This window comes from Alosa alosa, chromosome 20 (assembly GCF_017589495.1).
Source record: "Alosa alosa isolate M-15738 ecotype Scorff River chromosome 20, AALO_Geno_1.1, whole genome shotgun sequence".
Classification (NCBI taxonomy): domain Eukaryota; kingdom Metazoa; phylum Chordata; class Actinopteri; order Clupeiformes; family Clupeidae; genus Alosa; species Alosa alosa.
The window spans coordinates 17,445,218-17,457,880 of record NC_063208.1 but is presented as its reverse complement, the minus strand read 5'-3'; the positions used below and the strand labels follow the sequence as shown (position 1 = coordinate 17,457,880).

Here is a 12,663-nt window from a genome sequence, read left to right as displayed (position 1 = left end):
TATCTGTGACACACACACACACACACACACACACACACACACACACACACACACACAGACACAGACAAAGGTCTATAGACAAGCTTGGCAGAGAGCATTTGAGCATGAGAAGATCACAATCTCCTTTTTCCTTTTCTCTCTCTCTCTCTCTCTCTTTCTCTAATTCTCATTTCTATCACAAACACACACATACCTATGTTCTCTCTCACCCTCTCTAGTGCACTCACATAAAGTCACTCTGAATCTCTTTCCTTTTTTTCTCTCTCTCCCAAACACAGACAGACACAGACACATCCTCTCTCACAAATGTTCTCACAGACACACAGAGACACACACACACACACACACACACACACACACACACACACACCTCACCTGAACTTCTGCACACACACACAAACACGCTATCTCTTCCTGTCTCACACACAAACAGGTATGTTCAAACAATCCCATTATCATCCCATTACTGTAATATTTTAGGACAATTTCCAGCTATTTCAGTAATATTCTCCTAGTCATTCTTGTTACTTCCCGGCATATGGATCCAGATCCTGACAAGCATTCATTTCCAAAAACTATGAGGAAAAAATCCTTTCCTGCATGCTGCATTGCCTTTTATTGTATTCCATTTAATGTTTTTTTCCTTCCTGTTTCACTTCTTTCCTGATTTCCACCTTTTCTCCCCCTCTCTCCCCCTCTGTCTCCCTCTGTCTCTCTCCCCTTTCTCTCCCCCCCTCTCTATCTCTCTCTCTCTCTCTCCCAGTACTCAGTGACCTCTGACAGAACAATCCAGCGCTGGCATCATTCGGCGCCGTCGCTATCACTCAGGAGTCGAGAGGTAATTCATCATATGGCTGCCATGGCGATCCGACAACGTCTCCCCTCCCTTCTCCACCCCTAACAGCTGAGTCCCCTTCCCTCCGCCTGTCAGTCATCACGTCTCCCCCGGTAACTCGGCTACGCAGGCTTTTCTGGTGGCACTAGACCTATGTGAGGATGTGTGTCCTGTGTCATTGCCATTTCAGACAAGAGAAGGAGAAACAAAAAAAGGAATGAAGGAGGTCTGGAGGGGTGTGTGTGTGTGTGTGTGTGTGTGTGTGTGTGTGCTGAAATAAACTTCACTGACCACTGGAGACTCACAGCTGGGCTACACCAGGTCCACAATTGAAGTGCTCCACTTGAGGGGCATAAAAATAGAAGACTGGTCTAATTTTTCCGAATGTATGCGCCGGTATCACATCAGGTGTAGCCTGTTCCATTCATTACCATGGAAGCTAATTGTGCAACAGATGCTACTACGGGAACAGAGCACTTCCGTTACGTGCTGTGTGCCAGCCTGTCAGAGTACTACTCCTCCAGAAAGTCAAAACAAGAAGAAACATTTGTGTCTGGAGTTCCATGTTAAGATGCTGACATGCCCTAGGTGTCTCTGTTTCACCTGTAAACTGTCTGAATGCATGTTTTACATACTACACAGTTCTCTAACCTCTTATCGTTGAGTCTTTCTTTAATTCTGTGATTTGCATAAAGGCTACAATTAAACTCTCTCTGGCAGAGGTGTCTTCACCATTTCTCTCTATGCTGCCCCTGGGTTGAAAAGGTGCCATTGACATCATACATCACTAACTCTGAGAGAGAGAGAGAGAGAAAGAGAGAGCACAATGAAGAAGAGCACAACAGAGAGGTCTAAAAGCATCAACAACTGCAGAATGAAAAGTCTAAATGGCCATGGGTGATAAGATGCGTTTGGATCTGCTAGTCCAACCAGGTGGCACGTTTTAGTACCAGCTCCCAGAGACATAAAAGTCTGCATTTAAACAAACAGAATGCCTCCAGGTCACATTCAGTACAAAAAAACACCTCTGCTATTGTTGAGGTGGATGTGTGTGTGTGTGTGTGTGTGTGTGTGTGTGTTTGTGTTTGTGTTTGTGTTTGTGTGTCTGTGTGTTGGAAGCTGAGGGTGAAACAGGCATAAACATTTTCCCTCTCCGCCAACAAAAAGCTAGCATGTGAAAGAGGGGCCGATGGGTTTCTGTCCAGCAAAATTGCAGTCAGCACTGGCTCGACCTGCCAAGTGCAGCCTTGGCTTTAATGCGTATAAGAGCTGCACTCCAAAAGCTGTTAAGCACCTCTAATTTCTGCTGTGACGTTTCATCGATACCTGCACAACGCTGCCATGTTTAGCCTCTTCTTCCCTTTCCCGATCGCTCCCTCTCTTTCTCTCTCTTCTTCTCCCTCTCTCTCTCTCTCTCTCTCTCTCTTCTGTACAATCCTCTCTGTCAGCAATGTAGTGAAGGGCAAAGCTGTGAGCCGTAGCCATAACATCAACAGAGCTAGTTTTCTTAAGTTTTTCTTATTTGGTCTAACCTGCTTCAGTCAAATGCAGCTGTGTGATGAACTGAAGACTATGAGTCACTATAAAAGTTTTGGGAAGACATTTCAGACAGAGCAACATACTACTAGTTGAGCTAATTAAAAACTCTTCAATTAAAAATAACAATAATTAATGATTTTTTGATCACGAGCTGCCATTCATGGATCTCTCATTAAAACATGTTGACAGCTAAAGATGAGAGAACCAAATTAAAACACAAGATCGTCCAACTGTGCAGATGGCTTCAAAGGATAAGCAAACTTTCAACAACAAAAGTTGATAAAAAAAAAAAAAAAGATATATCTTTAAAGATCATTTAGTGAAAAGATCATCATTATCACCGCTCTTGCATTAAAACTCTCTGACACATTGAAAGAAGCACCAAGCTTCTGAAATCAACAAGATCTGCCAAGCCTGTGTTCTCTCTGTGCATTCATCATCATCATCGATTCGGTATTTTACCAGCATTCCTCTGACAGGGCGCACGGCCTCGTGTGTGCTACAGTGGTGTGAGATTACATGTCAACACAGGCGCCGCACAGCGTCTCTCACCCGAGCGCAACTATCGCACTGTCACGGGAGTGGAAAAGCCTTTTGACTGCGTAAGTGGTTCCTCCCTTCAGTTTGACATTTATTAGCTGGATGCTTCTACCTTTCCCAAGCCTGCTTTTGCCCCACCCACCTCCTCCTCACACAGCTTCTCTTCTTGTCTCAGCCAGTGGAGACACACACAGGCACGCAAGTGCACACACAAACACACTCACACACACACACACATATGCACACACGCGCACACACACAGGCAAGCACGCACACACATGCACACATGCACACGCACGCACGCACGCACACACACACACACACACACACACACACACACACACACACACACACACACACACACACACACACACACACATTCTGCTGCAATTTGTCTCCAAATTCTTGTTCCTGTCTTGTTCTTCAGAAATAAACAGCCATTAGGTAGCCTTGGCCTAAGGATAGGGTGAGGGACTGGCTAGTGTGTGTGTGTGTGTGTGTGTGTGTGTGTGCGCGCGTGTGTGTGTGTTTGTGTGTGTGTCTTGCTATCCAACAGGTCCACCTGCTGTCTGACAGCGTCTATCATGGCGGTGCGCGGCTGATCTTAAGTACCGATGTGGCCGTCCCCGGTGTCGTTTAACAGATGGCGGCGGTAAATCTGAATGATGTAGTACAAGTCCCCGCTCGGACGCTGTTTTCTCACACCGCCATTACTCACACATTCCATTGGGAGAGCAGAGGATGAGAGGATGAGAGGAAGAGAGTCGAGGAGTGCAGAGGAGAGGAGGAGAGGAGAGAGTGGAAGAAAAGAGAGAGGGGAACAGTAGAACAGTAGAGTAAGAGAGTAGAGGTAAAGAAGAGAAGAGAGGGGAGAGGAAGAGAGGAGAGGAACAGGATCAGGGCTACAGCTCATGTTGTTTTACTGCCTATCTATTTGTCTATCTATCTGTCTGTCTGCCTATCTATCTGTCTTTCAGTCGGCCCCTCAGTCAGACTGTCTGTGGGGTAAGTACATTATTTGTCTGCCTGTCTCTGTCGTATTGGCCATCTGATTGTTTACTTCCGTCCATCCATCTGTTTATGTATCTATCTAAGATCCATTGAGTCTTGTGTATCCTAGTATCTTCACCATTTTCAATCATTCTCTCTCTCTCTCTTCTCAGACTGAATCTGAATATTTTCTCCAGTTTCTGCCAAAATTCTTTGATTTTGATTCGAATGAGGTCACATAATATCTAAATTTTTTCCCCCACCAGAGACTGGCACAGTCCAAAGTCTTGATTTCTTGTACGCAGCCAAAATTGGTTCAAAGCCATTGGACAAGGAAATTCAGTTACTGATTGACTGCAGCCTAGATAGAACATGGATGCTGCCTTTTCCTTGGCTCACAATGGTGCAGTTAACAGCACAAAAGGCCTTATTCTGTTGCATCGATTGGCAACTATCTGTTCGCAAATTAGCATTCAAAATCAACAACCACTGTGTGATTGTATAGCTACTGATTGCTAGGCAGCAACTCCCCTGTTGGACATCTGATAATGTTGTAGGGCTAGAAAATATTGAAATCCACAAACTTCAAAGCGTCTGGCCAGACAGCCAAATGGCATGTTATCAGAAGACCCCTCTCTGACCTCTTCACATAAAGACACACTAGCCGCAATCCTACTATCGAGCCCCTTCGATATTCAAAAAAACATTTGCTCCCCCATTATCAGGCTGTTTTGTCATAAAGGTTCAAGCATAGTATCAGAAGTTGCTGTAGACAGACAGACAGACAGACAGACAGACAGACAGACAGACACGCCTGTAATGTGGAATAGGCTCTCTTTGGATATTAAAAACATTGAGAACTGTGTCAGATACTGTATAAGTCACCATGTGAAAGCTTGACTTTGTTCTTTTGTTATTATTATGTTTTTAAGACTGATTTTGTTTGAATATAAATGGAACGTAATTTCAATGTAATATATAACACTTGTAATGTAGAAGATTCATTTTTTTTTACTACAGGACCCCAGGGAGTCTAGCGACCAGCACTGGGAGAAGCTACAGTAAAGGGGAAGAATAAAGAATAGATAGATAGATAGATAGATAGATAGAGAGAGAGAGAGAGAGAGAGAGAGACCAAGATAGAGAGATACACACATAGATTAAAGAGAGATACAATTTCCTCTCTGCTGCATCTTCATTCATATTCAACAGTTTTTCTATGACTACTCCAATTATATTAACCTTTGTAGCACACAGAGTTGCAAATGCATTCATTACTATTTCATTCTCTTATTATGATTGGAGCAGATGTCAGGCCCAGTGTCGTGTGGATATGTTACAGTACTGTGTGCCAGGTCAATCTAATAAGGTGAAGTGGAGCTCTAGTCTCTTACACCACAGACTTTAAACCACTCCGTCAAAAGGTCAGAGGAAGGTAATAATGGAGGTTGGGAGCGTGGCAGGAGGACGTCCACAGTTTCTAATTTGGCTGAGGCTGTTATAGGTCCAGATACTTGTCAGTTAATAGTGGTGGTACTTGATAAAGGTCATGGCAAACTGCAGCAATATGCTGTTTTGACATGACCTGGTAAAAATGGTATCTGACTTAGCTTTTGTTTCCAAAATGCTGCTGATATACTCCTCAAGTAGTGTTGTAAATTATGTACATTGGCTGACTGACAATGTTAAAGTAGCATTAGCATATACATATTTTTTCCCACCAGAAGCTGGTCAGTTACATAACTTGAAATAAACAGGCATCTGTCTGTCCACTGCAGCCATGGTCTAGCTAGCTAACTTCAAATTTATAGACACAGACATGGCACAGGAGAAAGAGAGAGAGAGAGAGAGAGAGAGAGAGAGAGAGATAGACTTGTGTGTGAATTGAGCACATCCACTGGAGAGATGTGACTAAGGTTAACCAACCTCTAGAATCCAGAAGTTAACCCAAGAAGCTAAATATAGCACATCCACTGGTAAGGAGAGAAAAAAAAACAGAAAGAGAAAAAATAGGGAGACTGAAGAAATTGGGCCAGAGGAGAAAAGTATGCATTTTGAGTCCAGCATGAAAATTCACAGTGAAAAAAGCAGTCTCTGATTGCAAAGGCACCTGGGACTCTCTTGTGACACTGTTCTGTCAAATCAAAGGTTGAGAATCACAAAGAGCTCTTAATTGCATTGTGTACAAAATTAAATAAAAATAAAAAACTACCCTCACATACCTACTGTACTCTCCATAAATATCCCCAAACAATGCTGATAAACACATATCTATAAATAGCAAAATCACAAGTAGTCTCTTACTATTGTGTTCACAGAAGTGATGAAGTTAAATTCAGAAAACACACTAAGGCCCTCTAAAATCTCACAATTATCAGGCCTAGTGTTTCCCCATGCATTTCACCTCAGCAGCTGATAACTCTAAAAGGACCATACGCTTACATTAGCTTGGTAATTATAGTATCATATCTTCCAAACCAGAGCAAAATGTATCAGTCAGTAAATTACTTTTCTGTTATGCACATTCATTATCTGCACTTCAGTTATGCATCATAATAGGGCGTGTTCATCCATCCATCCTGTAGCTGTGCTGTAGCTCCTCTAACTAGACCACTCTCAGAAAAGTGCCCTTGTCTCCAGCACTGAGCTTTGCTCCAGAAGCCGGCTTCTCTGGGTCTGTCACTGCAGCAGGGTCCGGGGGGGAGCTGGTTGAAAAGGACAGCGGCAGGGAGGGGAGACAGGAGACGGGAGAGAGGGGTGTGTGTGGGCAGGAGGGGGAGGGGAGGTGAGGGGAGGTGAGGGGAGACTAGGGGAGGTGAGGGGAGACGAGGAGAGGCGGAGGTCCCACAGGTGTCAGGAGTGAAATAAAGTTTCCAGGCACCGAGCACCGCAGAGGCTCGAGCCGCCCATGGGTCACTGCAGCCAGTTGAAAACACACACACATGTACCAACATACACACGCGCACACACACACACACACACACACACACACACTCATACCTCAAATACAGACACACCCATGCAGAACACCCCACACACACACATGCACACACAAACACACACGCTCTCTCTCTCTCTCTCTCTCTCTCTCTCTCTCTCCCCATTCCATTGACTCCATTCACCTTCAGCCGATCACTTCCCCAAACCATCAGAGCACACGGCCCAAGGACTGAACCCCCTGAGGTGATCTCACTCAGCTCCACACCTGCATCACAGACTCCTTCATCCCCCCACCGGGCGTGATGGCACCTGCCTCTGGTCTTTGTGTTGGAGGGTGGAGGAGGTAATCTGAACTGTCTGCCATCCAACTCTCCTGCCAGAGATGCCAACTACCTAACAACCTATAATGTCTTCGACACGTCAGGACGCCTGGCAGGGGTTGCCCTAAGGTTGCCAACTGTGTTTGTGCATTCTATGTGTGTGTGTGTGTGTGTGTGTGTGCATTCTGTGTATGTGTGTATCTGTATATGAGTCTGTGTGTGTGTGTGTGCTTGTGTCTGTGGTGTGTGTGTGTGTGTGTGTGTGTGTGTGTGTGAGAGAGAGAGGGAGAGAGAGTGAGTGAGAGACAGAGAGAGTGCAGGCTTGTGTGTGTGTGTGTGTGTGTGTGCATTTGTATGAAGGGGGGCTAGAGTATGCTGGGAAATGGGATATTTCTTATTCACTCACATCCCCACCTCTGATACATTCAAAATCAAATAATTTCTAGGGTGTTGTTTGGTTGTATTCAGTGTCATTATGGGTTTCTGTCATCATGGGTGGATCTGAATGTTCTATTATCAGTTGAAAAACCACGTTGAGAAAACATAACTGTGAAATCAATACCTTTTCTGTGTCTGAAACAAAATTGTTGTCTCTTTTTTTGTACACAGGAAAAGGCAAACATTCTCTGAACCAGAAACGAGCCTATCCACACACCGAAATTGGACCATCTCAACATGTCTGCTCGTCATATAGCAGACAAGAGAGGCAAAAACAAAAAACTATTTTATTCTGGGAGGTATCTCCTATCCATACCAAAGCCTGGCCTGATGTTTGCTAGAGCAGCCTATGATGAAACATCCAGTAATCCACTTCTAGCAGTGCCATGATTGAAGAGAATCTGTTGGGTTTAAAACGCCTTTCCACTGAAAGAGCACAGCACATAACACAGGGTCTAATATACTAACATAAACATAAACACAAACAAACAAACACAAACAAAACAGGACAAATAGGCAAGTCCACATTGATCAACAATCCCAACCGCTGAACATCTATGTGCAATAAAACAGCACATATGTATTTACAGTTATTATCCAGACAAAACATAGGTGTATTACTTGAAAATAACCCGACAGACAAACAGTCAACACTTCCTGACAATGAAGAAAGAAAGTGCTTTGTCTAATACAGGATGCCCAAAATGCTTTCCTCCAAAAGCACTTCACACCAACAGCAAAGGTCAAAGTCACCAGGCATACACTTGTTATGAATGTATGAAACCGTAGCAGAGCCGTTATTTAAATCCTTAGGAAAGTCGGCCTTTCTGCTCTCATTAGAAGGTGGGCTGGTCTAGCTGCTGTCGCAGGGAAGGCTAAATGAGTGTGCTTGTTATCCTCTATCCAAGCTCCCTTTGTGTGTGTGTGTGTGTGTGTGTGTGTGTGTGACCGTGCTTCCTCAGGCACTGTGATGCATTGTTAGCACACAGGTGATCCGTGAATTCACTCTTACACTTGTGCGCATACACACACACACACACACACACACACACACACACGGAGCGTGTGGCAGGATAACAAGAGTGGACACACACATACACACACACACACACACACACACACACACACACACACACACACACACACACACACAGAGACACACACAGAGACACACTAAGACACTATGGTTGGTGGGAAACTGGCTGCAAAGACACAGGGAGAGGCTCCTTAACTGCTGCACCTCACAAAGCCGGACTGTTGAACAGATGATTGATCAAGGATACAAGGATACAAGGAAGTTTATTGTCACATGCATATAGTTACTGGAAGTAAGAAATGCAGTGAAATTATGTCTGGTGTCAGCCTATTTGTGCATTAATGGGGGTAAAAAGTGCAGTAGAAGAGGGGTTTAGTAGATTAAGTGGCAAGGGCTGCATAAAAAGGTGGGGGAGGATTGGGATTGGGTGGGGGCACCAACAAGGAGCACCCAAGAGCAACAGGGGCAAGGAAAAACTCCCTTACCAAGGAAGAAACCTTGGGCAGATCCACGGCTCAAGGGGGCTAACCCAACTGCCAGGGGTCTTGGTGTGTGTGTTGGGGGATGACAGGGGAGATGGGATAGTGTGCTGTGTATGTGGGGGGAGAGGGCAGTGTGCAATATGTGTGTTGGAGAAGCTTCCTCATGAGACAATGTGCTGTGTATTGGGGGGCAGTGTGCTGTAAGTATGTTGGGGATGTGTGTTGGAGAAGCTTCCTGATGAAATAATGTGCTGTGTATGTAGGGGGGGGGGGGGGCAGACTGTGTATGTAGGGGGTCAGATCCCTCTCAGCCTTTTTCTCTCTCCGTCAATTTCTCTCCTTCTTACCTCCCCTGCTTTCTTTTTCTTTCTGAACAAATCATTGAACATCAGAGCTGGGATCAGTCTTTCATAAAACCATACACTCAAGCCATGTGCTGCATTAACGTCAACAACAGTATCTCAGTCTGCTCACACTTTTTATCATACCCCGCCTCTAGATGGAGCCAGCAAAGACAACCATCATGCCCTGCTGAGGGGGAGACTGTGTACTCAAAAGACTTAGAGAAAGGCAAAGAGATGGAGAGAGAGAGAAACAGAAAGGCAGAGGTAGAGAAAGGCAGAGAGATGGAGAGAGAGAGAGAAGCAGTGGTAGGGAGGGTAAGTCAGTAGACAAATAAATAAATATGAAATAAATACACAAATAAACAAATAAATAAATAAATAAACAAATAAATAAATACATGTGAGCAAGCAAGCAAATAAAGCAAATGCAGTGCCTCTGGAGGTAGTGTCTTCCAAAGCCTCAGCCCATTAGCTGGTGCGTCGGCGTCCTCGGGAGCACATCTGAGGATCTCTCTTTGGAGTCGGAGAGAGCCCGTGGGTACAGGCTGTGCTGTGCTGTGCTGTGCTGCGCTGTACCGCGCTGCGTGATGGGCTACAGTACAGTGTGTTTCACTTCAGTCTCTTTCTTTCTCTCTTTCTCTCTCTCTCTCTCTTTTTTACTCCCTGTGCCCCTGAGCTGACGTGATTATTCACAAAGCTGCTTTTAAAACAAATAGCGGGGGCTTCAACCCGGGGCCTGTCTCTATGCTACATGGACAACCACCCCCCACACACACACACACACACACCCCACCCTCAAACAGACACACACACACCTAACTTCATCTCCTCTACGACTCCACCCGTGTATAATACACACACACACACACACACACACACACACACACACACACAGACAAACAGACGCGCACACACCTCAAGACCATGCATATCTATCTGACAGACAAGCTCTTCAAGCACTTTACTTGCACTGCTACTGCTCTCACCTCTGACAGGTTGCCAGGCTTGTGAGAGAGAACAGGTCAGAGAGAGAGAGAAAGAGAAAGAAAGAAAGAGAAAGGAGAGTGAGAGAGAGAGAGAGAGAGATACTGGAGAGTGAGATGGAGGCAGGGGTGAGAAAAGAAAGGACACTTTCTGTGCGCTGCTGGACAACTGATATCAAGAAAAGCCTTTCCTTCTGTTGTACGTCCACATGCACACACACACACACACACACACACCACACCCCTCCCCACACACACACACACACACACACACACACACAGAAGCAGACAAAACATGGAGAAACCCTTGATAAACCAGAATGCCACTCTTCTTTCTCATTCCGCCTGCTATTATTTATTTACAGAGGACTCTAATGCATTTTTGACACCTTAAGTGCAGCAACGATCCTGCCTCTTTCTCCAATTCAGCCACAGAGGTCAAAAGAGAGGGGTGGGGATGTTGGAGGAAGATGTGTGTGTGTGTGTGTGTGTGTGTGTGTGTGTGTGTGTGTGTGTGTGTGTGTGTGTGTGTGTGGGCTTGATGAGAGAGAATGGAAAGGAATGGTGACAAAGAAGAGACAAGATTGATAAAAAACAGCATGGCACCAGCAAACAAGCCAACAGGCGAAAACAGAGCCTTTGACCAGCAGTGTCACGACAAGGCTGATAGCTCTCTGAATGTAAGAAAAATCAATACTCCACATTTAGCATCACAAGAACTCCTCCACAAACACACAGAGAAGAGAGAGAAGGTGGGAGGGGGGTAGGAGAGAGAGGGAGCGACACAGAGAGGGAGAGAGAAGGAGTGAGACAGAGAGGGGGAAGATGGAGGGAGAGAGAGAAAGAAAGAGACAAAGAAAACCACCACACTGCAACAAATATAAGAATAGATAAAAGACAAAAACTGTGCCTGACCCGTGAAAAATACATCTGCATACACAGTATATGTGACATTATAAATATTAATTTGTTTATAGAGAAAGAGTCTCACAGCTAAATAAAAAGCGATGGCCAATGACCCTGGGAAAAAAAGGATATGAGAAAAATGCCTGACTTGAAAAGCCTCTGGTGGGAATTATGAGCAAGTTCTGAAAATTGAAAATAAGAAAGTGCACAATAGATTTGCCACGTCTGTAGCGCTCTGAACTGAAAAGCTTTCTGTTCCAAATGTATTCATGTCACTGCCACGCTGTGCACCGTTCAGATCACTGTACAGGATATGATGCGCTCATGTGGCGCACACACATCCAACAATAAAAGTCCCCAGCCAAGCTCTTCCATTAGCCACACTCTTTCCCTCCATCTGAATGCTTTCACAATGATTATGTACATTTTCATTTGCATGCAATAACACTGCATGGCATATTTCTGGTCAAAGCCTGCCACTGGCTTCCAGCCTTAACTCTGTGCCTTTGCATTGTTGTGTGACTGTTAATACTGCCCTTATTTATTCAGGATGGTATGTGGCATTGGGAACATTTAAGAAATTCAGGGGGATATTAAACATCAAGTAGCAAGTCTATGTGCTTGTTCAAAATACCATTATGTAAAGCGCTATAAAACTTTAGAAAGGTTCTGCAGGTATGTTGTGTAAGAACACATATATTATGTATGGATACACGCACCCTCTTAGGCAGCACCTAAAGCTCAACACAGTATGGATCTGAATATCATCAAACAGGATGGATCTTCACCTCCAAGATTGGGAAAAAATATAGTAAGATTGTCAGACTGAATTGGCTATTCAAGTAACCGGATGATGAAGAATATGTTTCAGAGGTTCCGGAGATCCTGGATTGGTCGATGGAAGGCTCCTCCAATGAAATATTATACAGTAAGTATTGACCTTATTGCCTCTTAACATCAACAGCAAATATTTGGACGAGGAGTTATTTTCTCTCTCAAAATTACCTACACACACACACGACTGTCAACAAGAAGGTGACACATTCATGAAAATGCAACTTCCTCCTGAAATTACTGCTGTTATATTTTTCTGCTTGCAAATATTGTGGGCTACACTGCATGTTAAAACAATCTGTATAAACAATAAATCTCTTTTCCACAGGCCATATGATCTGTTTTATATTTTATTCATAATGATTCCCAATGGCCTATAAATAGAATAATTAAGTGCAGTTTGACATCAAAACATTGCCATTAAGAAAGCCAAATAGTTCACATATTCACAGAAGAATAGAGGAGAAAAGAGAACA

General features: G+C 44.3%; 1 protein-coding gene across 4 annotated transcripts in view; it reads right to left on the bottom strand.

Annotated features, from left to right (window-relative positions):
* Positions 1-12,663, bottom strand: part of khdrbs3 (KH domain containing, RNA binding, signal transduction associated 3) — a 119,985-nt gene that overhangs the window by 17,621 nt on the left and 89,701 nt on the right. The gene's annotated exons all lie outside the window — the stretch shown is intronic.